The sequence below is a fragment of the Chanodichthys erythropterus genome, chromosome 12 (assembly GCF_024489055.1).
Source record: "Chanodichthys erythropterus isolate Z2021 chromosome 12, ASM2448905v1, whole genome shotgun sequence".
Lineage (NCBI taxonomy): Eukaryota > Metazoa > Chordata > Actinopteri > Cypriniformes > Xenocyprididae > Chanodichthys > Chanodichthys erythropterus.
The window spans coordinates 19,774,677-19,800,613 of NC_090232.1; the positions used below are offsets into that span (position 1 = coordinate 19,774,677).

At 48.9% G+C, this 25,937-nt stretch overlaps 34 non-coding genes across 34 annotated transcripts; 8 read left to right on the forward strand and 26 right to left on the reverse strand.

Moving 5' to 3' along the window:
- Positions 1-102: 102 nt before the first annotated feature.
- Positions 103-174, reverse strand: trnap-cgg (transfer RNA proline (anticodon CGG)). Its single transcript has one exon. It is a non-coding gene; the product is annotated as a tRNA-Pro (tRNA).
- A 258-nt stretch (positions 175-432) lies between these two features.
- Positions 433-504, reverse strand: trnap-ugg (transfer RNA proline (anticodon UGG)). Its single transcript has one exon. It is a non-coding gene; the product is annotated as a tRNA-Pro (tRNA).
- A 765-nt stretch (positions 505-1,269) lies between these two features.
- Positions 1,270-1,341, reverse strand: trnap-ugg (transfer RNA proline (anticodon UGG)). Its single transcript has one exon. It is a non-coding gene; the product is annotated as a tRNA-Pro (tRNA).
- A 917-nt stretch (positions 1,342-2,258) lies between these two features.
- Positions 2,259-2,330, reverse strand: trnap-ugg (transfer RNA proline (anticodon UGG)). Its single transcript has one exon. It is a non-coding gene; the product is annotated as a tRNA-Pro (tRNA).
- A 765-nt stretch (positions 2,331-3,095) lies between these two features.
- trnap-ugg (transfer RNA proline (anticodon UGG)) lies at positions 3,096-3,167 on the reverse strand. Its single transcript has one exon. It is a non-coding gene; the product is annotated as a tRNA-Pro (tRNA).
- Positions 3,168-3,754: 587 nt separating this feature from the next.
- trnap-cgg (transfer RNA proline (anticodon CGG)) lies at positions 3,755-3,826 on the reverse strand. Its single transcript has one exon. It is a non-coding gene; the product is annotated as a tRNA-Pro (tRNA).
- Positions 3,827-4,084: 258 nt separating this feature from the next.
- trnap-ugg (transfer RNA proline (anticodon UGG)) lies at positions 4,085-4,156 on the reverse strand. The gene has a single exon. It is a non-coding gene; the product is annotated as a tRNA-Pro (tRNA).
- Positions 4,157-5,152: 996 nt separating this feature from the next.
- On the forward strand, positions 5,153-5,225 carry trnaq-cug (transfer RNA glutamine (anticodon CUG)). The gene has a single exon. It is a non-coding gene; the product is annotated as a tRNA-Gln (tRNA).
- Positions 5,226-5,580: 355 nt separating this feature from the next.
- Positions 5,581-5,652, reverse strand: trnap-cgg (transfer RNA proline (anticodon CGG)). The gene has a single exon. It is a non-coding gene; the product is annotated as a tRNA-Pro (tRNA).
- Positions 5,653-5,910: 258 nt separating this feature from the next.
- Positions 5,911-5,982, reverse strand: trnap-ugg (transfer RNA proline (anticodon UGG)). Its single transcript has one exon. It is a non-coding gene; the product is annotated as a tRNA-Pro (tRNA).
- Positions 5,983-6,971: 989 nt separating this feature from the next.
- On the forward strand, positions 6,972-7,044 carry trnar-ccg (transfer RNA arginine (anticodon CCG)). The gene has a single exon. It is a non-coding gene; the product is annotated as a tRNA-Arg (tRNA).
- A 3,204-nt stretch (positions 7,045-10,248) lies between these two features.
- Positions 10,249-10,321, forward strand: trnar-ccg (transfer RNA arginine (anticodon CCG)). Its single transcript has one exon. It is a non-coding gene; the product is annotated as a tRNA-Arg (tRNA).
- Positions 10,322-10,676: 355 nt separating this feature from the next.
- Positions 10,677-10,748, reverse strand: trnap-cgg (transfer RNA proline (anticodon CGG)). The gene has a single exon. It is a non-coding gene; the product is annotated as a tRNA-Pro (tRNA).
- Positions 10,749-11,006: 258 nt separating this feature from the next.
- trnap-ugg (transfer RNA proline (anticodon UGG)) lies at positions 11,007-11,078 on the reverse strand. Its single transcript has one exon. It is a non-coding gene; the product is annotated as a tRNA-Pro (tRNA).
- A 765-nt stretch (positions 11,079-11,843) lies between these two features.
- trnap-ugg (transfer RNA proline (anticodon UGG)) lies at positions 11,844-11,915 on the reverse strand. The gene has a single exon. It is a non-coding gene; the product is annotated as a tRNA-Pro (tRNA).
- Positions 11,916-12,832: 917 nt separating this feature from the next.
- On the reverse strand, positions 12,833-12,904 carry trnap-ugg (transfer RNA proline (anticodon UGG)). The gene has a single exon. It is a non-coding gene; the product is annotated as a tRNA-Pro (tRNA).
- Positions 12,905-13,669: 765 nt separating this feature from the next.
- On the reverse strand, positions 13,670-13,741 carry trnap-ugg (transfer RNA proline (anticodon UGG)). The gene has a single exon. It is a non-coding gene; the product is annotated as a tRNA-Pro (tRNA).
- A 587-nt stretch (positions 13,742-14,328) lies between these two features.
- Positions 14,329-14,400, reverse strand: trnap-cgg (transfer RNA proline (anticodon CGG)). Its single transcript has one exon. It is a non-coding gene; the product is annotated as a tRNA-Pro (tRNA).
- A 258-nt stretch (positions 14,401-14,658) lies between these two features.
- On the reverse strand, positions 14,659-14,730 carry trnap-ugg (transfer RNA proline (anticodon UGG)). The gene has a single exon. It is a non-coding gene; the product is annotated as a tRNA-Pro (tRNA).
- A 996-nt stretch (positions 14,731-15,726) lies between these two features.
- trnaq-cug (transfer RNA glutamine (anticodon CUG)) lies at positions 15,727-15,799 on the forward strand. The gene has a single exon. It is a non-coding gene; the product is annotated as a tRNA-Gln (tRNA).
- Positions 15,800-16,154: 355 nt separating this feature from the next.
- On the reverse strand, positions 16,155-16,226 carry trnap-cgg (transfer RNA proline (anticodon CGG)). The gene has a single exon. It is a non-coding gene; the product is annotated as a tRNA-Pro (tRNA).
- A 258-nt stretch (positions 16,227-16,484) lies between these two features.
- Positions 16,485-16,556, reverse strand: trnap-ugg (transfer RNA proline (anticodon UGG)). Its single transcript has one exon. It is a non-coding gene; the product is annotated as a tRNA-Pro (tRNA).
- Positions 16,557-17,545: 989 nt separating this feature from the next.
- trnar-ccg (transfer RNA arginine (anticodon CCG)) lies at positions 17,546-17,618 on the forward strand. Its single transcript has one exon. It is a non-coding gene; the product is annotated as a tRNA-Arg (tRNA).
- A 355-nt stretch (positions 17,619-17,973) lies between these two features.
- trnap-cgg (transfer RNA proline (anticodon CGG)) lies at positions 17,974-18,045 on the reverse strand. The gene has a single exon. It is a non-coding gene; the product is annotated as a tRNA-Pro (tRNA).
- A 2,784-nt stretch (positions 18,046-20,829) lies between these two features.
- Positions 20,830-20,902, forward strand: trnaq-cug (transfer RNA glutamine (anticodon CUG)). The gene has a single exon. It is a non-coding gene; the product is annotated as a tRNA-Gln (tRNA).
- A 355-nt stretch (positions 20,903-21,257) lies between these two features.
- trnap-cgg (transfer RNA proline (anticodon CGG)) lies at positions 21,258-21,329 on the reverse strand. Its single transcript has one exon. It is a non-coding gene; the product is annotated as a tRNA-Pro (tRNA).
- A 258-nt stretch (positions 21,330-21,587) lies between these two features.
- Positions 21,588-21,659, reverse strand: trnap-ugg (transfer RNA proline (anticodon UGG)). Its single transcript has one exon. It is a non-coding gene; the product is annotated as a tRNA-Pro (tRNA).
- A 765-nt stretch (positions 21,660-22,424) lies between these two features.
- trnap-ugg (transfer RNA proline (anticodon UGG)) lies at positions 22,425-22,496 on the reverse strand. Its single transcript has one exon. It is a non-coding gene; the product is annotated as a tRNA-Pro (tRNA).
- Positions 22,497-22,655: 159 nt separating this feature from the next.
- trnar-ccg (transfer RNA arginine (anticodon CCG)) lies at positions 22,656-22,728 on the forward strand. The gene has a single exon. It is a non-coding gene; the product is annotated as a tRNA-Arg (tRNA).
- A 354-nt stretch (positions 22,729-23,082) lies between these two features.
- trnap-cgg (transfer RNA proline (anticodon CGG)) lies at positions 23,083-23,154 on the reverse strand. The gene has a single exon. It is a non-coding gene; the product is annotated as a tRNA-Pro (tRNA).
- Positions 23,155-23,412: 258 nt separating this feature from the next.
- trnap-ugg (transfer RNA proline (anticodon UGG)) lies at positions 23,413-23,484 on the reverse strand. Its single transcript has one exon. It is a non-coding gene; the product is annotated as a tRNA-Pro (tRNA).
- A 765-nt stretch (positions 23,485-24,249) lies between these two features.
- trnap-ugg (transfer RNA proline (anticodon UGG)) lies at positions 24,250-24,321 on the reverse strand. The gene has a single exon. It is a non-coding gene; the product is annotated as a tRNA-Pro (tRNA).
- A 159-nt stretch (positions 24,322-24,480) lies between these two features.
- On the forward strand, positions 24,481-24,553 carry trnar-ccg (transfer RNA arginine (anticodon CCG)). The gene has a single exon. It is a non-coding gene; the product is annotated as a tRNA-Arg (tRNA).
- A 355-nt stretch (positions 24,554-24,908) lies between these two features.
- On the reverse strand, positions 24,909-24,980 carry trnap-cgg (transfer RNA proline (anticodon CGG)). Its single transcript has one exon. It is a non-coding gene; the product is annotated as a tRNA-Pro (tRNA).
- Between the last annotated feature and the right edge of the window lie 957 nt (positions 24,981-25,937).

The window sequence follows — 25,937 nt, forward strand, 5'->3', positions numbered from 1 at the left end:
CACGTGGGTTGCAGTAAATGGCCTGGTATGAAGTGGTTGATAAAGAAAAGCAGCAATCGAAAAAAGTGCAAGAAAACCCCGGCACTCATACTAAAGGCGAGAGGGCTCGTCCGGGATTTGAACCCGGGACCTCTCGCACCCGAAGCGAGAATCATACCCCTAGACCAACGAGCCTGACCGCTGAATGCTTAGGCTACATGTGTACACTTGTAGAGTCATAGAATGCTGGCCGCTAAAAGAAAGGCGCAGGCGCTAGTTCTAATAGAATGCGTTTGTTGGCGGGCTGCCCCTCTGAGTAGGGTCTGTCCGAGGAAATGACGCTTGTCATCTGGCTGAATCTCGGCTATGTCATAGTTTAGATGAACACAGGCAGCAGTAAGGATTTCAAAACCAGGACAAACAGCTGCCCCTGCCGCTCGCTCTGAAAACGCTGGGCTCGTCCGGGATTTGAACCCGGGACCTCTCGCACCCAAAGCGAGAATCATACCCCTAGACCAACGAGCCTTGTGCACGTGCCCTTCCACGCTGATATTAAACAAAGCGCTGCGTGCTGGAGGCCCAGTGGCCTAATGGGTAAAGGCCGCATCTTACTTTTGCGCTACTATGAAGGCTCCGCGTACGAAAGCAGAGAGGATGACACACATAACAGATGGGAAAGTGTCATGAAAGATTGATTTAAAAGAGAATTCCACAAAATGTCGAAGGCTTGACTATGAAACCATGAGGCATCAGCCTCCCACCTAGGGCGTGCTTGATGAGCTAGCTCCAAGCTGATGCTGCAAAAAGTCAATGACCATTTGTTCAAAGAAACTCCATAGAACGACAAGTATATATGTGCTTAGCGTTTCTGCAAAAGAGCCACGTTAATTCAATGAAGAGCGATATAGAATGGTTTGAATCCCACAGCGGCATCTACAGACCTGCAGAAAGTTCGATTTGGCCGAAGCATCAGCCTCTGATGCCCGAGAACGTGACGTCAAGTACCACGTGGGTTGCAGTAAATGGCCTGATGTCAAGTAGTTGATAAAGAAAAGCAGCAATCGGAAAAAGTGCCAGAAAACCCTTGAACTTGAACAGAACGGGCAGGCACTAGTTCTAATAGAAAGCGTTTGTGGGCGGGCTGCCGCTCTGAGCATGGTCTGTCCGAGGAAATGAGGCTTGTCATCTGGCTGAATCTCGGCTATGTAGTAGTACAGGTGATCACAGGCAGCAGTAAGGATTTCAAAACCAGGACAAACAGCTGCCCCTGCCGCTCACTCTGAAACCGCTGGGCTCGTCCGGGATTTGAACCCGGGACCTCTCGCACCCAAAGCGAGAATCATACCCCTAGACCAACGAGCCTTGTCGATGGAAGATCTTTCGTGAGGGCGCCACAAATTCAGTGAAGCTCTCCTCAGTGACAGGACGTGACCTGGCGTCAAGATACTAAAGTGTAGATGTTTGAGTGGCAGAAACTCCTTGAAGCCATGCTACAGATCAAAGGCCAAGCTCACCAGAAAAGGCCCAGTGGCCTAATGGATACGGCATCAGCCTCCGGAGCTGGGGATTGTGGGTTCAAGTCCCACCTGGGTCGTCGTTGATGGGCTACCTTTAAGTTGGCTGTGCGAGAAATTCCGGGATGATTTGTTCAGAGCAACGCTATAGCCTTGATGACCGCAAGACCTGAATTAGCACAGAACTGACAAACTTCTGATAGCTGTGGCAGCTTTTGCGAGCACCAGACTGTCAGTGAATCAATCTGGCCCGCCTGTGCATGTGCCCTTTCAGGCTGAAATTACACAAAGCACTGTGTGCAAGAGGACGCTGGAGAACGTGACGTCAAGTACCACGTGGGTTGCAGTAAATGGCCTGGTATGAAGTGGTTGATAAAGAAAAGCAGCAATTGAAAAAAGTGCAAGAAAACCCCGGCACTCATACTAAAGGCGAGAGGGCTCATCCGGGATTTGAACCCGGGACCTCTCGCACCCGAAGCGAGAATCATACCCCTAGACCAACGAGCATGACCGCTGAACGCTTAGGCTACATGTGTACACTTGTAGAGTCATAGAATGCTGGCCGCTAAAAGAAAAGCGCAGGCGCTAGTTCTAATAGAATGCGTTTGTTGGCGGGCTGCCCCTCTGAGTAGGGTCTGTCCGAGGAAATGACGCTTGTCATCTGGCTGAATCTCGGCTATGTCATAGTTTAGATGAACACAGGCAGCAGTAAGGATTTCAAAACCAGGACAAACAGCTGCCCCTGCCGCTCGCTCTGAAATCGCTGGGCTCGTCCGGGATTTGAACCCGGGACCTCTCGCACCCAAAGCGAGAATCATACCCCTAGACCAACGAGCCTTGTGCATGTGCCCTTCCACGCTGATATTGAACAAAGCGCTGCGTGCTAGAGGCCCAGTGGCCTAATGGGTAAAGGCCGCATCTTACTTTTGCGCTACTATGAAGGCTCCGCGTACGAAAGCAGAGAGGATGACACACATAACAGATGGGAAAGTGTCATGAAAGATTGATTTAAAAGAGAATTCCACAAAATGTCGAAGGCTTGACTATGAAACCATGAGGCATCAGCCTCCCACCTAGGGCGTGCTTGATGAGCTAGCTCCAAGCTGATGCTGCAAAAAGTCAATGACCATTTGTTCAAAGAAACTCCATAGAACGACAAGTATATATGTGCTTAGCGTTTCTGCAAAAGAGCCACGTTAATTCAATGAAGAGCGATATAGAATGGTTTGAATCCCACAGCAGCATCTACAGACCTGCAGAAAGTTCGATTTGGCCGAAGCATCAGCCTCTGATGCCCGAGAACGTGACGTCAAGTACCACGTGGGTTGCAGTAAATGGCCTGATGTCAAGTAGTTGATAAAGAAAAGCAGCAATCGGAAAAAGTGCCAGAAAACCCTTGAACTTGAACAGAACGGGCAGGCACTAGTTCTAATAGAAAGCGTTTGTGGGCGGGCTGCCGCTCTGAGCATGGTCTGTCCGAGGAAATGAGGCTTGTCATCTGGCTGAATCTCGGCTATGTAGTAGTACAGGTGATCACAGGCAGCAGTAAGGATTTCAAAACCAGGACAAACAGCTGCCCCTGCCGCTCACTCTGAAACCGCTGGGCTCGTCCGGGATTTGAACCCGGGACCTCTCGCACCCAAAGCGAGAATCATACCCCTAGACCAACGAGCCTTGTCGATGGAAGATCTTTCGTGAGGGCGCCACAAATTCAGTGAAGCTCTCCTCAGTGACAGGACGTGACCTGGCGTCAAGATACTAAAGTGTAGATGTTTGAGTGGCAGAAACTCCTTGAAGCCATGCTACAGATCAAAGGCCAAGCTCACCAGAAAAGGCCCAGTGGCCTAATGGATACGGCATCAGCCTCCGGAGCTGGGGATTGTGGGTTCAAGTCCCACCTGGGTCGTCGTTGATGGGCTACCTTTAAGTTGGCTGTGCGAGAAATTCCGGGATGATTTGTTCAGAGCAACGCTATAGCCTTGATGACCGCAAGACCTGAATTAGCACAGAACTGACAAACTTCTGATAGCTGTGGCAGCTTTTGCGAGCACCAGACTGTCAGTGAATCAATCTGGCCCGCCTGTGCATGTGCCCTTTCAGGCTGAAATTACACAAAGCACTGTGTGCAAGAGGACGCTGGAGAACGTGACGTCAAGTACCACGTGGGTTGCAGTAAATGGCCTGGTATGAAGTGGTTGATAAAGAAAAGCAGCAATTGAAAAAAGTGCAAGAAAACCCCGGCACTCATACTAAAGGCGAGAGGGCTCATCCGGGATTTGAACCCAGGACCTCTCGCACCCGAAGCGAGAATCATACCTCTAGACCAACGAGCCTGACCGCTGAATGCTTAGGCTACATGTGTACACTTGTAGAGTCATAGAATGCTGGCCGCTAAAAGAAAAGCGCAGGCGCTAGTTCTAATAGAATGCGTTTGTTGGCGGGCTGCCCCTCTGAGTAGGGTCTGTCCGAGGAAATGACGCTTGTCATCTGGCTGAATCTCGGCTATTTCATAGTTTAGATGAACACAGGCAGCAGTAAGGATTTCAAAACCAGGACAAACAGGTGCCCCTGCCGCTCGCTCTGAAATCGCTGGGCTCGTCCGGGATTTGAACCCGGGACCTCTCGCACCCAAAGCGAGAATCATACCCCTAGACCAACGAGCCTTGTGCACGTGCCCTTCCACGCTGATATTGAACAAAGCGCTGCGTGCTAGAGGCCCAGTGGCCTAATGGGTAAAGGCTGCATCTTACTTTTGCGCTACTATGAAGGCTCCGCGTACGAAAGCAGAGAGGATGACACACATAACAGATGGGAAAGTGTCATGAAAGATTGATTTAACAGAGAATTCCACAAAATGTCGAAGGCTTGACTATGAAACCATGAGGCATCAGCCTCCCACCTAGGGCGTGCTTGATGAGCTAGCTCCAAGCTGATGCTGCAAAAAGTCAATGACCATTTGTTCAAAGAAACTCCATAGAACGACAAGTATATATGTGCTTAGCGTTTCTGCAAAAGAGCCACTTTAATTCAATGAAGAGCGATATAGAATGGTTTGAATCCCACAGCGGCATCTACAGACCTGCAGAAAGTTCGATTTGGCCGAAGCATCAGCCTCTGATGCCCGAGAACGTGACGTCAAGTACCACGTGGGTTGCAGTAAATGGCCTGATGTCAAGTAGTTGATAAAGAAAAGCAGCAATCGGAAAAAGTGCCAGAAAACCCTTGAACTTGAACAGAACGGGCAGGCACTAGTTCTAATAGAAAGCGTTTGTGGGCGGGCTGCCGCTCTGAGCATGGTCTGTCCGAGGAAATGAGGCTTGTCATCTGGCTGAATCTCGGCTATGTAGTAGAACAGGTGATCACAGGCAGCAGTAAGGATTTCAAAACCAGGACAAACAGCTGCCCCTGCCGCTCACTCTGAAACCACTGGGCTCGTCCGGGATTTGAACTCGGGACCTCTAGCACCCAAAGCGAGAATCATACCCCTAGACCAACGAGCCTTGTCGATGGAAGATCTTTCGTGAGGGCGCCACAAATTCAGTGAAGCTCTCCTCAGTGACAGGACGTGACCTGGCATCAAGATACTAAAGTGTAGATGTTTGAGTGGCAGAAACTCCTTGAAGCCATGCTACAGATCAAAGGCCAAGCTCGCCAGACAAGGCCCAGTGGCCTAATGGATAAGGCATCAGCCTCTGGAGCTGGGGATTGTGGGTTCAAGTTCCACCTGGGTCGTCTTTGATGGGCTACCTTTAAGTTGGCTGTGCGAGAAATTCCGGGATGATTTGTTCAGAGCAACGCTATAGCCTTGATGACCGCAAGACCTGAATTAGCACAGAACTGACAAACTTCTGATAGCTGTGGCAGCTTTTGCGAGCACCAGACTGTCAGTGAATCAATCTGGCCCGCCTGTGCATGTGCCCTTTCAGGCTGAAATTACACAAAGCACTGTGTGCAAGAGGACGCTGGAGAACGTGACGTCAAGTACCACGTGGGTTGCAGTAAATGGCCTGGTATGAAGTGGTTGATAAAGAAAAGCAGCAATCGAAAAAAGTGCAAGAAAACCCCGGCACTCATACTAAAGGCGAGAGGGCTCATCCGGGATTTGAACCCGGGACCTCTCGCACCCGAAGCGAGAATCATACCCCTAGACCAACGAGCCTGACCGCTGAATGCTTAGGCTACATGTGTACACTTGTAGAGTCATAGAATGCTGGCCGCTAAAAGAAAAGCGCAGGCGCTAGTTCTAATAGAATGCGTTTGTTGGCGGGCTGCCCCTCTGAGTAGGGTCTGTCCGAGGAAATGACGCTTGTCATCTGGCTGAATCTCGGCTATGTCATAGTTTAGATGAACACAGGCAGCAGTAAGGATTTCAAAACCAGGACAAACAGCTGCCCCTGCCGCTCGCTCTGAAATCGCTGGGCTCGTCCGGGATTTGAACCCGGGACCTCTCGCACCCAAAGCGAGAATCATACCCCTAGACCAACGAGCCTTGTGCACATGCCCTTCCACGCTGATATTGAACAAAGCGCTGCGTGCTAGAGGCCCAGTGGCCTAATGGGTAAAGGCCGCATCTTACTTTTGCGCTACTATGAAGGCTCCGCGTACGAAAGCAGAGAGGATGACACACATAACAGATGGGAAAGTGTCATGAAAGATTGATTTAAAAGAGAATTCCACAAAATGTCGAAGGCTTGACTATGAAACCATGAGGCATCAGCCTCCCACCTAGGGCGTGCTTGATGAGCTAGCTCCAAGCTGATGCTGCAAAAAGTCAATGACCATTTGTTCAAAGAAACTCCATAGAACGACAAGTATATATGTGCTTAGCGTTTCTGCAAAAGAGCCACTTTAATTCAATGAAGAGCGATATAGAATGGTTTGAATCCCACAGCGGCATCTACAGACCTGCAGAAAGTTCGATTTGGCCGAAGCATCAGCCTCTGATGCCCGAGAACGTGACGTCAAGTACCACGTGGGTTGCAGTAAATGGCCTGATGTCAAGTAGTTGATAAAGAAAAGCAGCAATCGGAAAAAGTGCCAGAAAACCCTTGAACTTGAACAGAACGGGCAGGCACTAGTTCTAATAGAAAGCGTTTGTGGGCGGGCTGCCGCTCTGAGCATGGTCTGTCCGAGGAAATGAGGCTTGTCATCTGGCTGAATCTCGGCTATGTAGTAGAACAGGTGATCACAGGCAGCAGTAAGGATTTCAAAACCAGGACAAACAGCTGCCCCTGCCGCTCACTCTGAAACCGCTGGGCTCGTCCGGGATTTGAACCTCTCGCACCCAAAGCGAGAATCATACCCCTAGACCAACGAGCCTTGTCGATGGAAGATCTTTCGTGAGGGCGCCACAAATTCAGTGAAGCTCTCCTCAGTGACAGGACGTGACCTGGCATCAAGATACTAAAGTGTAGATGTTTGAGTGGCAGAAACTCCTTGAAGCCATGCTACAGATCAAAGGCCAAGCTTGCCAGATAAGGCCCAGTGGCCTAATGGATAAGGCATCAGCCTCCGGAGCTGGGGATTGTGGGTTCAAGTCCCACCTGGGTCGTCTTTGATGGGCTACCTTTAAGTTGGCTGTGCGAGAAATTCCAGGATGATTTGTTCAGAGCAACGCTATAGCCTTGATGACCGCAAGACCTGAATTAGCACAGAACTGACAAACTTCTGATAGCTGTGGCAGCTTTTGCGAGCACCAGACTGTCAGTGAATCAATCTGGCCGGCCTCTGCATGTGCACTTTCAGGCTGAAATTACACAAAGCACTGTGTGCAAGAGGACGCTGGAGAACGTGACGTCAAGTACCACGTGGGTTGCAGTAAATGGCCTGGTATGAAGTGGTTGATAAAGAAAAGCAGCAATCGAAAAAAGTGCAAGAAAACCCCGGCACTCATACTAAAGGCGAGAGAGCTCGTCCGGGATTTGAACCCAGGACCTCTCGCACCCGAAGCGAGAATCATACCCCTAGACCAACGAGCCTGACCGCTGAATGCTTAGGCTACATGTGTACACTTGTAGAGTCATAGAATGCTGGCCGCTAAAAGAAAGGCGCAGGCGCTAGTTCTAATAGAATGCGTTTGTTGGCGGGCTGCCCCTCTGAGTAGGGTCTGTCCGAGGAAATGACGCTTGTCATCTGGCTGAATCTCGGCTATGTCATAGTTTAGATGAACACAGGCAGCAGTAAGGATTTCAAAACCAGGACAAACAGCTGCCCCTGCCGCTCGCTCTGAAAACGCTGGGCTCGTCCGGGATTTGAACCCGGGACCTCTCGCACCCAAAGCGAGAATCATACCCCTAGACCAACGAGTCTTGTGCACATGCCCTTCCACGCTGATATTAAACAAAGCGCTGCGTGCTGGAGGCCCAGTGGCCTAATGGGTAAAGGCCGCATCTTACTTTTGCGCTACAATGAAGGCTCCGCGTACGAAAGCAGAGAGGATGACACACATAACAGATGGGAAAGTGTCATGAAAGATTGATTTAAAAGAGTGTAGCGATGTACAGTTATTAATCAATTTATGGATGAAATATGAATATCATAATTCAGAAAGCTTTATGACGTTCATATATCGACCCAACGGGGAATTAAACATATATGGTGAATTAACTACAACGAATTATAATCAATCACATATATGATTAGTTCTGGTTGAATAATTATGTGGAAAACTATCAGTTCGTCCACCGAAACGGACAATTATCCACAGATTATCATGACAGGAATGTTATTCTCGGGCCGGGAGACTAACTTTCTATCATAGCCTTCAAATATAGAGCAAGGATATTAGAATCAGAACGTTAAAGTGACTCGGTTGTTGCTAAAATGAGCAAGTGAACAAAAAGCATGGATAAAATGAGTTTAATATACGAAACGGGTAATACACAGGTTATACGGCTAAATGGACACAAGTAAATACAAATACATACAAAGTAGAGGGAAAGGCAGAAACGAAAGAGATGATCAAAGCAGGTCAAATTGCAACAGTTCACCTTTAAGAGCCAGCAAGGAAACTCAGTATTTAAGATCGTAAAGACGTTATACTTGCATAGGTTAGTCAGGGTGCTTGGAGTTTCGGAGCGCTCGGTTTGATAGTTGCTTCTTCTTCCGGAGGTTGTTTCGGCGAAGTTTCAAACGAAGGTTTAACTGTTGTAATATGACCGGAAAATAAAGAAGAGAGTCCGTCTTGACGGCAGGAACTCGTGCAGAAAACTTGTGCCACCAAAAGACGCATGTCATGGTGTTTTAAAGACAACGGACCAGAACGCCTTCTTGATAACGTCCTCCAATGCTAGCGTTGCAATTTGGCGGGTTTCCACATTCCTTTGTCCTGTCTCCCGAATAAATTTATGGTATGTTGAATCAGTGCATTTTCTTCATAGTGTTATTAAACATTGAACGATGCATTTGGCAGAAATGTAACGTACATGAGTGAATAGCTCTGATTCACAGCTTTACGGAGAGATCAAACTCGACAGGTGTCTCTCGTCATATAAAGAAGATACACTTTACACTCTATTACTATCGTTTAACATGAAAACCAACCTACTACAGTCAATTCTACGATTCTACACTAGTAACACATACATGCAGCGAGCACTACAATGGCAGGTACATTCATATTTGCAGGTATAATATTTGTGTATACAGTCTTTGTATGTGTGTGTGTGTCTGTGGGTGCGTGCGTGTATTTTCTCTTTTTATGACCGTTTGGAATTCGGGCCTGTCTTTCGAAACCCGATCTGTGGCGTTCGCATCTCCTTTGAAGTCACGGAGGAGAGGTTAGGGGACTTATCGAAACAGTCATAAAAAAAAGTCTTGTGATCCATTAGTGTCTGCCGGGCCGGAATCGATGTAAGATTTATAAACCAAAGTTCCGTGAATTGAGGCTTAAACACAGTTTATGGTGGGACCTGCTCATCCTTGAGACTGTGCAGACCCTACAAGAGAATTCCACAAAATGTCGAAGGCTTGACTATGAAACCATGAGGCATCAGCCTCCCACCTAGGGCGTGCTTGATGAGCTAGCTCCAAGCTGATGCTGCAAAAAGTCAATGACCATTTGTTCAAAGAAACTCCATAGAACGACAAGTATATATGTGCTTAGCGTTTCTGCAAAAGAGCCACTTTAATTCAATGAAGAGCGATATAGAATGGTTTGAATCCCACAGCGGCATCTACAGACCTGCAGAAAGTTCGATTTGGCCGAAGCATCAGCCTCTGATGCCCGAGAACGTGACGTCAAGTACCACGTGGGTTGCAGTAAATGGCCTGATGTCAAGTAGTTGATAAAGAAAAGCAGCAATCGGAAAAAGTGCCAGAAAACCCTTGAACTTGAACAGAACGGGCAGGCACTAGTTCTAATAGAAAGCGTTTGTGGGCGGGCTGCCGCTCTGAGCATGGTCTGTCCGAGGAAATGAGGCTTGTCATCTGGCTGAATCTCGGCTATGTAGTAGAACAGGTGATCACAGGCAGCAGTAAGGATTTCAAAACCAGGACAAACAGCTGCCCCTGCCGCTCACTCTGAAACCGCTGGGCTCGTCCGGGATTTGAACCTCTCGCACCCAAAGCGAGAATCATACCCCTAGACCAACGAGCCTTGTCGATGGAAGATCTTTCGTGAGGGCGCCACAAATTCAGTGAAGCTCTCCTCAGTGACAGGACGTGACCTGGCATCAAGATACTAAAGTGTAGATGTTTGAGTGGCAGAAACTCCTTGAAGCCATGCTACAGATCAAAGGCCAAGCTCGCCAGATAAGGCCCAGTGGCCTAATGGATAAGGCATCAGCCTCCGGAGCTGGGGATTGTGGGTTCAAGTCCCACCTGGGTCGTCTTTGATGGGCTACCTTTAAGTTGGCTGTGCGAGAAATTCCGGGATGATTTGTTCAGAGCAACGCTATAGCCTTGATGACCGCAAGACCTGAATTAGCACAGAACTGACAAACTTCTGATAGCTGTGGCAGCTTTTGCGAGCACCAGACTGTCAGTGAATCAATCTGGCCGGCCTCTGCATGTGCACTTTCAGGCTGAAATTACACAAAGCACTGTGTGCAAGAGGACGCTGGAGAACGTGACGTCAAGTACCACGTGGGTTGCAGTAAATGGCCTGGTATGAAGTGGTTGATAAAGAAAAGCAGCAATCGAAAAAAGTGCAAGAAAACCCCGGCACTCATACTAAAGGCGAGAGGGCTCGTCCGGGATTTGAACCCGGGACCTCTCGCACCCGAAGCGAGAATCATACCCCTAGACCAACGAGCCTGACCGCTGAATGCTTAGGCTACATGTGTACACTTGTAGAGTCATAGAATGCTGGCCGCTAAAAGAAAGGCGCAGGCGCTAGTTCTAATAGAATGCGTTTGTTGGCGGGCTGCCCCTCTGAGTAGGGTCTGTCCGAGGAAATGACGCTTGTCATCTGGCTGAATCTCGGCTATGTCATAGTTTAGATGAACACAGGCAGCAGTAAGGATTTCAAAACCAGGACAAACAGCTGCCCCTGCCGCTCGCTCTGAAAACGCTGGGCTCGTCCGGGATTTGAACCCGGGACCTCTCGCACCCAAAGCGAGAATCATACCCCTAGACCAACGAGCCTTGTGCACGTGCCCTTCCACGCTGATATTAAACAAAGCGCTGCGTGCTGGAGGCCCAGTGGCCTAATGGGTAAAGGCCGCATCTTACTTTTGCGCTACTATGAAGGCTCCGCGTACGAAAGCAGAGAGGATGACACACATAACAGATGGGAAAGTGTCATGAAAGATTGATTTAAAAGAGAATTCCACAAAATGTCGAAGGCTTGACTATGAAACCATGAGGCATCAGCCTCCCACCTAGGGCGTGCTTGATGAGCTAGCTCCAAGCTGATGCTGCAAAAAGTCAATGACCATTTGTTCAAAGAAACTCCATAGAACGACAAGTATATATGTGCTTAGCGTTTCTGCAAAAGAGCCACGTTAATTCAATGAAGAGCGATATAGAATGGTTTGAATCCCACAGCGGCATCTACAGACCTGCAGAAAGTTCGATTTGGCCGAAGCATCAGCCTCTGATGCCCGAGAACGTGACGTCAAGTACCACGTGGGTTGCAGTAAATGGCCTGATGTCAAGTAGTTGATAAAGAAAAGCAGCAATCGGAAAAAGTGCCAGAAAACCCTTGAACTTGAACAGAACGGGCAGGCACTAGTTCTAATAGAAAGCGTTTGTGGGCGGGCTGCCGCTCTGAGCATGGTCTGTCCGAGGAAATGAGGCTTGTCATCTGGCTGAATCTCGGCTATGTAGTAGTACAGGTGATCACAGGCAGCAGTAAGGATTTCAAAACCAGGACAAACAGCTGCCCCTGCCGCTCACTCTGAAACCGCTGGGCTCGTCCGGGATTTGAACCCGGGACCTCTCGCACCCAAAGCGAGAATCATACCCCTAGACCAACGAGCCTTGTCGATGGAAGATCTTTCGTGAGGGCGCCACAAATTCAGTGAAGCTCTCCTCAGTGACAGGACGTGACCTGGCGTCAAGATACTAAAGTGTAGATGTTTGAGTGGCAGAAACTCCTTGAAGCCATGCTACAGATCAAAGGCCAAGCTCACCAGAAAAGGCCCAGTGGCCTAATGGATACGGCATCAGCCTCCGGAGCTGGGGATTGTGGGTTCAAGTCCCACCTGGGTCGTCGTTGATGGGCTACCTTTAAGTTGGCTGTGCGAGAAATTCCGGGATGATTTGTTCAGAGCAACGCTATAGCCTTGATGACCGCAAGACCTGAATTAGCACAGAACTGACAAACTTCTGATAGCTGTGGCAGCTTTTGCGAGCACCAGACTGTCAGTGAATCAATCTGGCCCGCCTGTGCATGTGCCCTTTCAGGCTGAAATTACACAAAGCACTGTGTGCAAGAGGACGCTGGAGAACGTGACGTCAAGTACCACGTGGGTTGCAGTAAATGGCCTGGTATGAAGTGGTTGATAAAGAAAAGCAGCAATTGAAAAAAGTGCAAGAAAACCCCGGCACTCATACTAAAGGCGAGAGGGCTCATCCGGGATTTGAACCCGGGACCTCTCGCACCCGAAGCGAGAATCATACCCCTAGACCAACGAGCATGACCGCTGAATGCTTAGGCTACATGTGTACACTTGTAGAGTCATAGAATGCTGGCCGCTAAAAGAAAAGCGCAGGCGCTAGTTCTAATAGAATGCGTTTGTTGGCGGGCTGCCCCTCTGAGTAGGGTCTGTCCGAGGAAATGACGCTTGTCATCTGGCTGAATCTCGGCTATGTCATAGTTTAGATGAACACAGGCAGCAGTAAGGATTTCAAAACCAGGACAAACAGCTGCCCCTGCCGCTCGCTCTGAAATCGCTGGGCTCGTCCGGGATTTGAACCCGGGACCTCTCGCACCCAAAGCGAGAATCATACCCCTAGACCAACGAGCCTTGTGCATGTGCCCTTCCACGCTGATATTGAACAAAGCGCTGCGTGCTAGAGGCCCAGTGGCCTAATGGGTAAAGGCCGCATCTTACTTTTGCGCTACTATGAAGGCTCCGCGTACGAAAGCAGAGAGGATGACACACATAACAGATGGGAAAGTGTCATGAAAGATTGATTTAAAAGAGAATTCCACAAAATGTCGAAGGCTTGACTATGAAACCATGAGGCATCAGCCTCCCACCTAGGGCGTGCTTGATGAGCTAGCTCCAAGCTGATGCTGCAAAAAGTCAATGACCATTTGTTCAAAGAAACTCCATAGAACGACAAGTATATATGTGCTTAGCGTTTCTGCAAAAGAGCCACGTTAATTCAATGAAGAGCGATATAGAATGGTTTGAATCCCACAGCAGCATCTACAGACCTGCAGAAAGTTCGATTTGGCCGAAGCATCAGCCTCTGATGCCCGAGAACGTGACGTCAAGTACCACGTGGGTTGCAGTAAATGGCCTGATGTCAAGTAGTTGATAAAGAAAAGCAGCAATCGGAAAAAGTGCCAGAAAACCCTTGAACTTGAACAGAACGGGCAGGCACTAGTTCTAATAGAAAGCGTTTGTGGGCGGGCTGCCGCTCTGAGCATGGTCTGTCCGAGGAAATGAGGCTTGTCATCTGGCTGAATCTCGGCTATGTAGTAGTACAGGTGATCACAGGCAGCAGTAAGGATTTCAAAACCAGGACAAACAGCTGCCCCTGCCGCTCACTCTGAAACCGCTGGGCTCGTCCGGGATTTGAACCCGGGACCTCTCGCACCCAAAGCGAGAATCATACCCCTAGACCAACGAGCCTTGTCGATGGAAGATCTTTCGTGAGGGCGCCACAAATTCAGTGAAGCTCTCCTCAGTGACAGGACGTGACCTGGCGTCAAGATACTAAAGTGTAGATGTTTGAGTGGCAGAAACTCCTTGAAGCCATGCTACAGATCAAAGGCCAAGCTCACCAGAAAAGGCCCAGTGGCCTAATGGATACGGCATCAGCCTCCGGAGCTGGGGATTGTGGGTTCAAGTCCCACCTGGGTCGTCGTTGATGGGCTACCTTTAAGTTGGCTGTGCGAGAAATTCCGGGATGATTTGTTCAGAGCAACGCTATAGCCTTGATGACCGCAAGACCTGAATTAGCACAGAACTGACAAACTTCTGATAGCTGTGGCAGCTTTTGCGAGCACCAGACTGTCAGTGAATCAATCTGGCCCGCCTGTGCATGTGCCCTTTCAGGCTGAAATTACACAAAGCACTGTGTGCAAGAGGACGCTGGAGAACGTGACGTCAAGTACCACGTGGGTTGCAGTAAATGGCCTGGTATGAAGTGGTTGATAAAGAAAAGCAGCAATTGAAAAAAGTGCAAGAAAACCCCGGCACTCATACTAAAGGCGAGAGGGCTCATCCGGGATTTGAACCCAGGACCTCTCGCACCCGAAGCGAGAATCATACCTCTAGACCAACGAGCCTGACCGCTGAATGCTTAGGCTACATGTGTACACTTGTAGAGTCATAGAATGCTGGCCGCTAAAAGAAAAGCGCAGGCGCTAGTTCTAATAGAATGCGTTTGTTGGCGGGCTGCCCCTCTGAGTAGGGTCTGTCCGAGGAAATGACGCTTGTCATCTGGCTGAATCTCGGCTATTTCATAGTTTAGATGAACACAGGCAGCAGTAAGGATTTCAAAACCAGGACAAACAGGTGCCCCTGCCGCTCGCTCTGAAATCGCTGGGCTCGTCCGGGATTTGAACCCGGGACCTCTCGCACCCAAAGCGAGAATCATACCCCTAGACCAACGAGCCTTGTGCACGTGCCCTTCCACGCTGATATTGAACAAAGCGCTGCGTGCTAGAGGCCCAGTGGCCTAATGGGTAAAGGCTGCATCTTACTTTTGCGCTACTATGAAGGCTCCGCGTACGAAAGCAGAGAGGATGACACACATAACAGATGGGAAAGTGTCATGAAAGATTGATTTAACAGAGAATTCCACAAAATGTCGAAGGCTTGACTATGAAACCATGAGGCATCAGCCTCCCACCTAGGGCGTGCTTGATGAGCTAGCTCCAAGCTGATGCTGCAAAAAGTCAATGACCATTTGTTCAAAGAAACTCCATAGAACGACAAGTATATATGTGCTTAGCGTTTCTGCAAAAGAGCCACTTTAATTCAATGAAGAGCGATATAGAATGGTTTGAATCCCACAGCGGCATCTACAGACCTGCAGAAAGTTCGATTTGGCCGAAGCATCAGCCTCTGATGCCCGAGAACGTGACGTCAAGTACCACGTGGGTTGCAGTAAATGGCCTGATGTCAAGTAGTTGATAAAGAAAAGCAGCAATCGGAAAAAGTGCCAGAAAACCCTTGAACTTGAACAGAACGGGCAGGCACTAGTTCTAATAGAAAGCGTTTGTGGGCGGGCTGCCGCTCTGAGCATGGTCTGTCCGAGGAAATGAGGCTTGTCATCTGGCTGAATCTCGGCTATGTAGTAGAACAGGTGATCACAGGCAGCAGTAAGGATTTCAAAACCAGGACAAACAGCTGCCCCTGCCGCTCACTCTGAAACCACTGGGCTCGTCCGGGATTTGAACTCGGGACCTCTAGCACCCAAAGCGAGAATCATACCCCTAGACCAACGAGCCTTGTCGATGGAAGATCTTTCGTGAGGGCGCCACAAATTCAGTGAAGCTCTCCTCAGTGACAGGACGTGACCTGGCATCAAGATACTAAAGTGTAGATGTTTGAGTGGCAGAAACTCCTTGAAGCCATGCTACAGATCAAAGGCCAAGCTCGCCAGACAAGGCCCAGTGGCCTAATGGATAAGGCATCAGCCTCTGGAGCTGGGGATTGTGGGTTCAAGTTCCACCTGGGTCGTCTTTGATGGGCTACCTTTAAGTTGGCTGTGCGAGAAATTCCGGGATGATTTGTTCAGAGCAACGCTATAGCCTTGATGACCGCAAGACCTGAATTAGCACAGAACTGACAAACTTCTGATAGCTGTGGCAGCTTTTGCGAGCACCAGACTGTCAGTGAATCAATCTGGCCCGCCTGTGCATGTGCCCTTTCAGGCTGAAATTACACAAAGCACTGTGTGCAAGAGGACGCTGGAGAACGTGACGTCAAGTACCACGTGGGTTGCAGTAAATGGCCTGGTATGAAGTGGTTGATAAAGAAAAGCAGCAATCGAAAAAAGTGCAAGAAAACCCCGGCACTCATACTAAAGGCGAGAGGGCTCATCCGGGATTTGAACCCGGGACCTCTCGCACCCGAAGCGAGAATCATACCCCTAGACCAACGAGCCTGACCGCTGAATGCTTAGGCTACATGTGTACACTTGTAGAGTCATAGAATGCTGGCCGCTAAAAGAAAAGCGCAGGCGCTAGTTCTAATAGAATGCGTTTGTTGGCGGGCTGCCCCTCTGAGTAGGGTCTGTCCGAGGAAATGACGCTTGTCATCTGGCTGAATCTCGGCTATGTCATAGTTTAGATGAACACAGGCAGCAGTAAGGATTTCAAAACCAGGACAAACAGCTGCCCCTGCCGCTCGCTCTGAAATCGCTGGGCTCGTCCGGGATTTGAACCCGGGACCTCTCGCACCCAAAGCGAGAATCATACCCCTAGACCAACGAGCCTTGTGCACATGCCCTTCCACGCTGATATTGAACAAAGCGCTGCGTGCTAGAGGCCCAGTGGCCTAATGGGTAAAGGCCGCATCTTACTTTTGCGCTACTATGAAGGCTCCGCGTACGAAAGCAGAGAGGATGACACACATAACAGATGGGAAAGTGTCATGAAAGATTGATTTAAAAGAGAATTCCACAAAATGTCGAAGGCTTGACTATGAAACCATGAGGCATCAGCCTCCCACCTAGGGCGTGCTTGATGAGCTAGCTCCAAGCTGATGCTGCAAAAAGTCAATGACCATTTGTTCAAAGAAACTCCATAGAACGACAAGTATATATGTGCTTAGCGTTTCTGCAAAAGAGCCACTTTAATTCAATGAAGAGCGATATAGAATGGTTTGAATCCCACAGCGGCATCTACAGACCTGCAGAAAGTTCGATTTGGCCGAAGCATCAGCCTCTGATGCCCGAGAACGTGACGTCAAGTACCACGTGGGTTGCAGTAAATGGCCTGATGTCAAGTAGTTGATAAAGAAAAGCAGCAATCGGAAAAAGTGCCAGAAAACCCTTGAACTTGAACAGAACGGGCAGGCACTAGTTCTAATAGAAAGCGTTTGTGGGCGGGCTGCCGCTCTGAGCATGGTCTGTCCGAGGAAATGAGGCTTGTCATCTGGCTGAATCTCGGCTATGTAGTAGAACAGGTGATCACAGGCAGCAGTAAGGATTTCAAAACCAGGACAAACAGCTGCCCCTGCCGCTCACTCTGAAACCGCTGGGCTCGTCCGGGATTTGAACCTCTCGCACCCAAAGCGAGAATCATACCCCTAGACCAACGAGCCTTGTCGATGGAAGATCTTTCGTGAGGGCGCCACAAATTCAGTGAAGCTCTCCTCAGTGACAGGACGTGACCTGGCATCAAGATACTAAAGTGTAGATGTTTGAGTGGCAGAAACTCCTTGAAGCCATGCTACAGATCAAAGGCCAAGCTTGCCAGATAAGGCCCAGTGGCCTAATGGATAAGGCATCAGCCTCCGGAGCTGGGGATTGTGGGTTCAAGTCCCACCTGGGTCGTCTTTGATGGGCTACCTTTAAGTTGGCTGTGCGAGAAATTCCAGGATGATTTGTTCAGAGCAACGCTATAGCCTTGATGACCGCAAGACCTGAATTAGCACAGAACTGACAAACTTCTGATAGCTGTGGCAGCTTTTGCGAGCACCAGACTGTCAGTGAATCAATCTGGCCGGCCTCTGCATGTGCACTTTCAGGCTGAAATTACACAAAGCACTGTGTGCAAGAGGACGCTGGAGAACGTGACGTCAAGTACCACGTGGGTTGCAGTAAATGGCCTGGTATGAAGTGGTTGATAAAGAAAAGCAGCAATCGAAAAAAGTGCAAGAAAACCCCGGCACTCATACTAAAGGCGAGAGAGCTCGTCCGGGATTTGAACCCGGGACCTCTCGCACCCGAAGCGAGAATCATACCCCTAGACCAACGAGCCTGACCGCTGAATGCTTAGGCTACATGTGTACACTTGTAGAGTCATAGAATGCTGGCCGCTAAAAGAAAGGCGCAGGCGCTAGTTCTAATAGAATGCGTTTGTTGGCGGGCTGCCCCTCTGAGTAGGGTCTGTCCGAGGAAATGACGCTTGTCATCTGGCTGAATCTCGGCTATGTCATAGTTTAGATGAACACAGGCAGCAGTAAGGATTTCAAAACCAGGACAAACAGCTGCCCCTGCCGCTCGCTCTGAAAACGCTGGGCTCGTCCGGGATTTGAACCCGGGACCTCTCGCACCCAAAACGAGAATCATACCCCTAGACCAACGAGTCTTGTGCACATGCCCTTCCACGCTGATATTAAACAAAGCGCTGCGTGCTGGAGGCCCAGTGGCCTAATGGGTAAAGGCCGCATCTTACTTTTGCGCTACAATGAAGGCTCCGCGTACGAAAGCAGAGAGGATGACACACATAACAGATGGGAAAGTGTCATGAAAGATTGATTTAAAAGAGTGTAGCGATGTACAGTTATTAATCAATTTATGGATGAAATATGAATATCATAATTCAGAAAGCTTTATGACGTTCATATATCGACCCAACGGGGAATTAAACATATATGGTGAATTAACTACAACGAATTATAATCAATCACATATATGATTAGTTCTGGTTGAATAATTATGTGGAAAACTATCAGTTCGTCCACCGAAACGGACAATTATCCACAGATTATCATGACAGGAATGTTATTCTCGGGCCGGGAGACTAACTTTCTATCATAGCCTTCAAATATAGAGCAAGGATATTAGAATCAGAACGTTAAAGTGACTCGGTTGTTGCTAAAATGAGCAAGTGAACAAAAAGCATGGATAAAATGAGTTTAATATACGAAACGGGTAATACACAGGTTATACGGCTAAATGGACACAAGTAAATACAAATACATACAAAGTAGAGGGAAAGGCAGAAACGAAAGAGATGATCAAAGCAGGTCAAATTGCAACAGTTCACCTTTAAGAGCCAGCAAGGAAACTCAGTATTTAAGATCGTAAAGACGTTATACTTGCATAGGTTAGTCAGGGTGCTTGGAGTTTCGGAGCGCTCGGTTTGATAGTTGCTTCTTCTTCCGGAGGTTGTTTCGGCGAAGTTTCAAACGAAGGTTTAACTGTTGTAATATGACCGGAAAATAAAGAAGAGAGTCCGTCTTGACGGCAGGAACTCGTGCAGAAAACTTGTGCCACCAAAAGACGCATGTCATGGTGTTTTAAAGACAACGGACCAGAACGCCTTCTTGATAACGTCCTCCAATGCTAGCGTTGCAATTTGGCGGGTTTCCACATTCCTTTGTCCTGTCTCCCGAATAAATTTATGGTATGTTGAATCAGTGCATTTTCTTCATAGTGTTATTAAACATTGAACGATGCATTTGGCAGAAATGTAACGTACATGAGTGAATAGCTCTGATTCACAGCTTTACGGAGAGATCAAACTCGACAGGTGTCTCTCGTCATATAAAGAAGATACACTTTACACTCTATTACTATCGTTTAACATGAAAACCAACCTACTACAGTCAATTCTACGATTCTACACTAGTAACACATACATGCAGCGAGCACTACAATGGCAGGTACATTCATATTTGCAGGTATAATATTTGTGTATACAGTCTTTGTATGTGTGTGTGTGTCTGTGGGTGCGTGCGTGTATTTTCTCTTTTTATGACCGTTTGGAATTCGGGCCTGTCTTTCGAAACCCGATCTGTGGCGTTCGCATCTCCTTTGAAGTCACGGAGGAGAGGTTAGGGGACTTATCGAAACAGTCATAAAAAAAAGTCTTGTGATCCATTAGTGTCTGCCGGGCCGGAATCGATGTAAGATTTATAAACCAAAGTTCCGTGAATTGAGGCTTAAACACAGTTTATGGTGGGACCTGCTCATCCTTGAGACTGTGCAGACCCTACAAGAGAATTCCACAAAATGTCGAAGGCTTGACTATGAAACCATGAGGCATCAGCCTCCCACCTAGGGCGTGCTTGATGAGCTAGCTCCAAGCTGATGCTGCAAAAAGTCAATGACCATTTGTTCAAAGAAACTCCATAGAACGACAAGTATATATGTGCTTAGCGTTTCTGCAAAAGAGCCACGTTAATTCAATGAAGAGCGATATAGAATGGTTTGAATCCCACAGCGGCATCTACAGACCTGCAGAAAGTTCGATTTGGCCGAAGCATCAGCCTCTGATGCCCGAGAACGTGACGTCAAGTACCACGTGGGTTGCAGTAAATGGCCTGATGTCAAGTAGTTGATAAAGAAAAGCAGCAATCGGAAAAAGTGCCAGAAAACCCTTGAACTTGAACAGAACGGGCAGGCACTAGTTCTAATAGAAAGCGTTTGTGGGCGGGCTGCCGCTCTGAGCATGGTCTGTCCGAGGAAATGAGGCTTGTCATCTGGCTGAATCTCGGCTATGTAGTAGAACAGGTGATCACAGGCAGCAGTAAGGATTTCAAAACCAGGACAAACAGCTGCCCCTGCCGCTCACTCTGAAACCACTGGGCTCGTCCGGGATTTGAACTCGGGACCTCTAGCACCCAAAGCGAGAATCATACCCCTAGACCAACGAGCCTTGTCGATGGAAGATCTTTCGTGAGGGCGCCACAAATTCAGTGAAGCTCTCCTCAGTGACAGGACGTGACCTGGCATCAAGATACTAAAGTGTAGATGTTTGAGTGGCAGAAACTCCTTGAAGCCATGCTACAGATCAAAGGCCAAGCTCGCCAGACAAGGCCCAGTGGCCTAATGGATAAGGCATCAGCCTCTGGAGCTGGGGATTGTGGGTTCAAGTTCCACCTGGGTCGTCTTTGATGGGCTACCTTTAAGTTGGCTGTGCGAGAAATTCCGGGATGATTTGTTCAGAGCAACGCTATAGCCTTGATGACCGCAAGACCTGAATTAGCACAGAACTGACAAACTTCTGATAGCTGTGGCAGCTTTTGCGAGCACCAGACTGTCAGTGAATCAATCTGGCCCGCCTGTGCATGTGCCCTTTCAGGCTGAAATTACACAAAGCACTGTGTGCAAGAGGACGCTGGAGAACGTGACGTCAAGTACCACGTGGGTTGCAGTAAATGGCCTGGTATGAAGTGGTTGATAAAGAAAAGCAGCAATCGAAAAAAGTGCAAGAAAACCCCGGCACTCATACTAAAGGCGAGAGGGCTCATCCGGGATTTGAACCCGGGACCTCTCGCACCCGAAGCGAGAATCATACCCCTAGACCAACGAGCCTGACCGCTGAATGCTTAGGCTACATGTGTACACTTGTAGAGTCATAGAATGCTGGCCGCTAAAAGAAAAGCGCAGGCGCTAGTTCTAATAGAATGCGTTTGTTGGCGGGCTGCCCCTCTGAGTAGGGTCTGTCCGAGGAAATGACGCTTGTCATCTGGCTGAATCTCGGCTATGTCATAGTTTAGATGAACACAGGCAGCAGTAAGGATTTCAAAACCAGGACAAACAGCTGCCCCTGCCGCTCGCTCTGAAATCGCTGGGCTCGTCCGGGATTTGAACCCGGGACCTCTCGCACCCAAAGCGAGAATCATACCCCTAGACCAACGAGCCTTGTGCACGTGCCCTTCCACGCTGATATTAAACAAAGCGCTGCGTGCTGGAGGCCCAGTGGCCTAATGGGTAAAGGCCGCATCTTACTTTTGCGCTACTATGAAGGCTCCGCGTACGAAAGCAGAGAGGATGACACACATAACAGATGGGAAAGTGTCATGAAAGATTGATTTAAAAGAGAATTCCACAAAATGTCGAAGGCTTGACTATGAAACCATGAGGCATCAGCCTCCCACCTAGGGCGTGCTTGATGAGCTAGCTCCAAGCTGATGCTGCGAAAAGTCAATGACCATTTGTTCAAAGAAACTCCATAGAACGACAAGTATATATGTGCTTAGCGTTTCTGCAAAAGAGCCACGTTAATTCAATGAAGAGCGATATAGAATGGTTTGAATCCCACAGCGGCATCTACAGACCTGCAGAAAGTTCGATTTGGCCGAAGCATCAGCCTCTGATGCCCGAGAACGTGACGTCAAGTACCACGTGGGTTGCAGTAAATGGCCTGATGTCAAGTAGTTGATAAAGAAAAGCAGCAATCGGAAAAAGTGCCAGAAAACCCTTGAACTTGAACAGAACGGGCAGGCACTAGTTCTAATAGAAAGCGTTTGTGGGCGGGCTGCCGCTCTGAGCATGGTCTGTCCGAGGAAATGAGGCATGTCATCTGGCTGAATCTCGGCTATGTAGTAGAACAGGTGATCACAGGCAGCAGTAAGGATTTCAAAACCAGGACAAACAGCTGCCCCTGCCGCTCACTCTGAAACCGCTGGGCTCGTCCGGGATTTGAACCCGGGACCTCTCGCACCCAAAGCGAGAATCATACCCCTAGACCAACGAGCCTTGTCGATGGAAGATCTTTCGTGAGGGCGCCACAAATTCAGTGAAGCTCTCCTCAGTGACAGGACGTGAACTGGCATCAAGATACTAAAGTGTAGATGTTTGAGTGGCAGAAACTCCTTGAAGCCATCCTACAGATCAAAGGCCAAGCTCGCCAGACAAGGCCCAGTGGCCTAATGGATAAGGCATCAGCCTCCGGAGCTGGGGATTGTGGGTTCAAGTCCCACCTGGGTCGTCTTTGATGGGCTACCTTTAAGTTGGCTGTGCGAGAAATTCCGGGATGATTTGTTCAGAGCAACGCTATAGCCTTGATGACCGCAAGACCAGAATTAGCACAGAACTGACAAACTTCTGATAGCTGTGGCAGCTTTTGCGAGCACCAGACTGTCAGTGAATCAATCTGGCCCGCCTGTGCATGTGCCCTTTCAGGCTGAAATTACACAAAGCACTGTGTGCAAGAGGACGCTGGAGAACGTGACGTCAAGTACCACGTGGGTTGCAGTAAATGGCCTGGTATGAAGTGGTTGATAAAGAAAAGCAGCAATCGAAAAAGTGCAAGAAAACCCCGGCACTCATACTAAAGGCGAGAGGGCTCGTCCGGGATTTGAACCCGGGACCTCTCGCACCCGAAGCGAGAATCATACCCCTAGACCAACGAGCCTGACCGCTGAATGCTTAGGCTACATGTGTACACTTGTAGAGTCATAGAATGCTGGCCGCTAAAAGAAAAGCGCAGGCGCTAGTTCTAATAGAATGCGTTTGTTGGCGGGCTGCCCCTCTGAGTAGGGTCTGTCCGAGGAAATGACGCTTGTCATCTGGCTGAATCTCGGCTATGTCATAGTTTAGATGAACACAGGCAGCAGTAAGGATTTCAAAACCAGGACAAACAGCTGCCCCTGCCGCTCGCTCTGAAATCGCTGGGCTCGTCCGGGATTTGAACCCGGGACCTCTCGCACCCAAAGCGAGAATCATACCCCTAGACCAACGAGCCTTGTGCACGTGCCCTTCCACGCTGATATTAAACAAAGCGCTGCGTGCTGGAGGCCCAGTGGCCTAATGGGTAAAGGCCGCATCTTACTTTTGCGCTACTATGAAGGCTCCGCGTACGAAAGCAGAGAGGATGACACACATAACAGATGGGAAAGTGTCATGAAAGATTGATTTAAAAGAGAATTGCACAAAATGTCGAAGGCTTGACTATGAAACCATGAGGCATCAGCCTCCCACCTAGGGCGTGCTTGATGAGCTAGCTCCAAGCTGATGCTGCAAAAAGTCAATGACCATTTGTTCAAAGAAACTCCATAGAACGACAAGTATATATGTGCTTAGCGTTTCTGCAAAAGAGCCACGTTAATTCAATGAAGAGCGATATAGAATGGTTTGAATCCCACAGCGGCATCTACAGACCTGCAGAAAGTTCGATTTGGCCGAAGCATCAGCCTCTGATGCCCGAGAACGTGACGTCAAGTACCACGTGGGTTGCAGTAAATGGCCTGATGTCAAGTAGTTGATAAAGAAAAGCAGCAATCGGAAAAAGTGCCAGAAAACCCTTGAACTTGAACAGAACGGGCAGGCACTAGTTCTAATAGAAAGCGTTTGTGGGCGGGCTGCCGCTCTGAGCATGGTCTGTCCGAGGAAATGAGGCATGTCATCTGGCTGAATCTCGGCTATGTAGTAGAACAGGTGATCACAGGCAGCAGTAAGGATTTCAAAACCAGGACAAACAGCTGCCCCTGCCGCTCACTCTGAAACCGCTGGGCTCGTCCGGGATTTGAACCCGGGACCTCTCGCACCCAAAGCGAGAATCATACCCCTAGACCAACGAGCCTTGTCGATGGAAGATCTTTCGTGAGGGCGCCACAAATTCAGTGAAGCTCTCCTCAGTGACAGGACGTGAACTGGCATCAAGATACTAAAGTGTAGATGTTTGAGTGGCAGAAACTCCTTGAAGCCATCCTACAGATCAAAGGCCAAGCTCGCCAGACAAGGCCCAGTGGCCTAATGGATAAGGCATCAGCCTCCGGAGCTGGGGATTGTGGGTTCAAGTCCCACCTGGGTCGTCTTTGATGGGCTACCTTTAAGTTGGCTGTGCGAGAAATTCCGGGATGATTTGTTCAGAGCAACGCTATAGCCTTGATGACCGCAAGACCAGAATTAGCACAGAACTGACAAACTTCTGATAGCTGTGGCAGCTTTTGCGAGCACCAGACTGTCAGTGAATCAATCTGGCCCGCCTGTGCATGTGCCCTTTCAGGCTGAAATTACACAAAGCACTGTGTGCAAGAGGACGCTGGAGAACGTGACGTCAAGTACCACGTGGGTTGCAGTAAATGGCCTGGTATGAAGTGGTTGATAAAGAAAAGCAGCAATCGAAAAAAGTGCAAGAAAACCCCGGCACTCATACTAAAGGCGAGAGGGCTCGTCCGGGATTTGAACCCGGGACCTCTCGCACCCGAAGCGAGAATCATACCCCTAGACCAACGAGCCTGACCGCTGAATGCTTAGGCTACATGTGTACACTTGTAGAGTCATAGAATGCTGGCCGCTAAAAGAAAGGCGCAGGCGCTAGTTCTAATAGAAAGCGTTTGTTGGCGGGCTGCCCCTCTGAGTAGGGTCTGTCCGAGGAAATGACACTTGTCATCTGGCTGAATCTCGGCTATGTCATAGTTTAGATGAACACAGGCAGCAGTAAGGATTTCAAAACCAGGACAAACAGCTGCCCCTGCCGCTCGCTCTGAAAACGCTGGGCTCGTCCGGGATTTGAACCCGGGACCTCTTGCACCCAAAGCGAGAATCATACCCCTAGACCAACGAGCCTTGTGCACGTGCCCTGTGCACGTGCCCTTCCAGGCTGATATTAAACAAAGCGCTGCGTGCTGGAGGCCCAGTGGCCTAATGGGTAAAGGCCGCATCTTACTTTTGCGCTACTATGAAGGCTCCGCGTACGAAAGCAGAGAGGATGACACACATAACAGATGGGAAAGTGTCATGAAAGATTGATTTAAAAGAGAATTCCACAAAATGTCGAAGGCTTGACTATGAAACCATGAGGCATCAGCCTCCCACCTAGGGCGTGCTTGATGAGCTAGCTCCAAGCTGATGCTGCAAAAAGTCAATGACCATTTGTTCAAAGAAACTCCATAGAACGACAAGTATATATGTGCTTAGCGTTTCTGCAAAAGAGCCACGTTAATTCAATGAAGAGCGATATAGAATGGTTTGAATCCCACAGCGGCATCTACAGACCTGCAGAAAGTTCGATTTGGCCGAAGCATCAGCCTCTGATGCCCGAGAACGTGACGTCAAGTACCACGTGGGTTGCAGTAAATGGCCTGATGTCAAGTAGTTGATAAAGAAAAGCAGCAATCGGAAAAAGTGCCAGAAAACCCTTGAACTTGAACAGAACGGGCAGGCACTAGTTCTAATAGAAAACGTTTGTGGGCG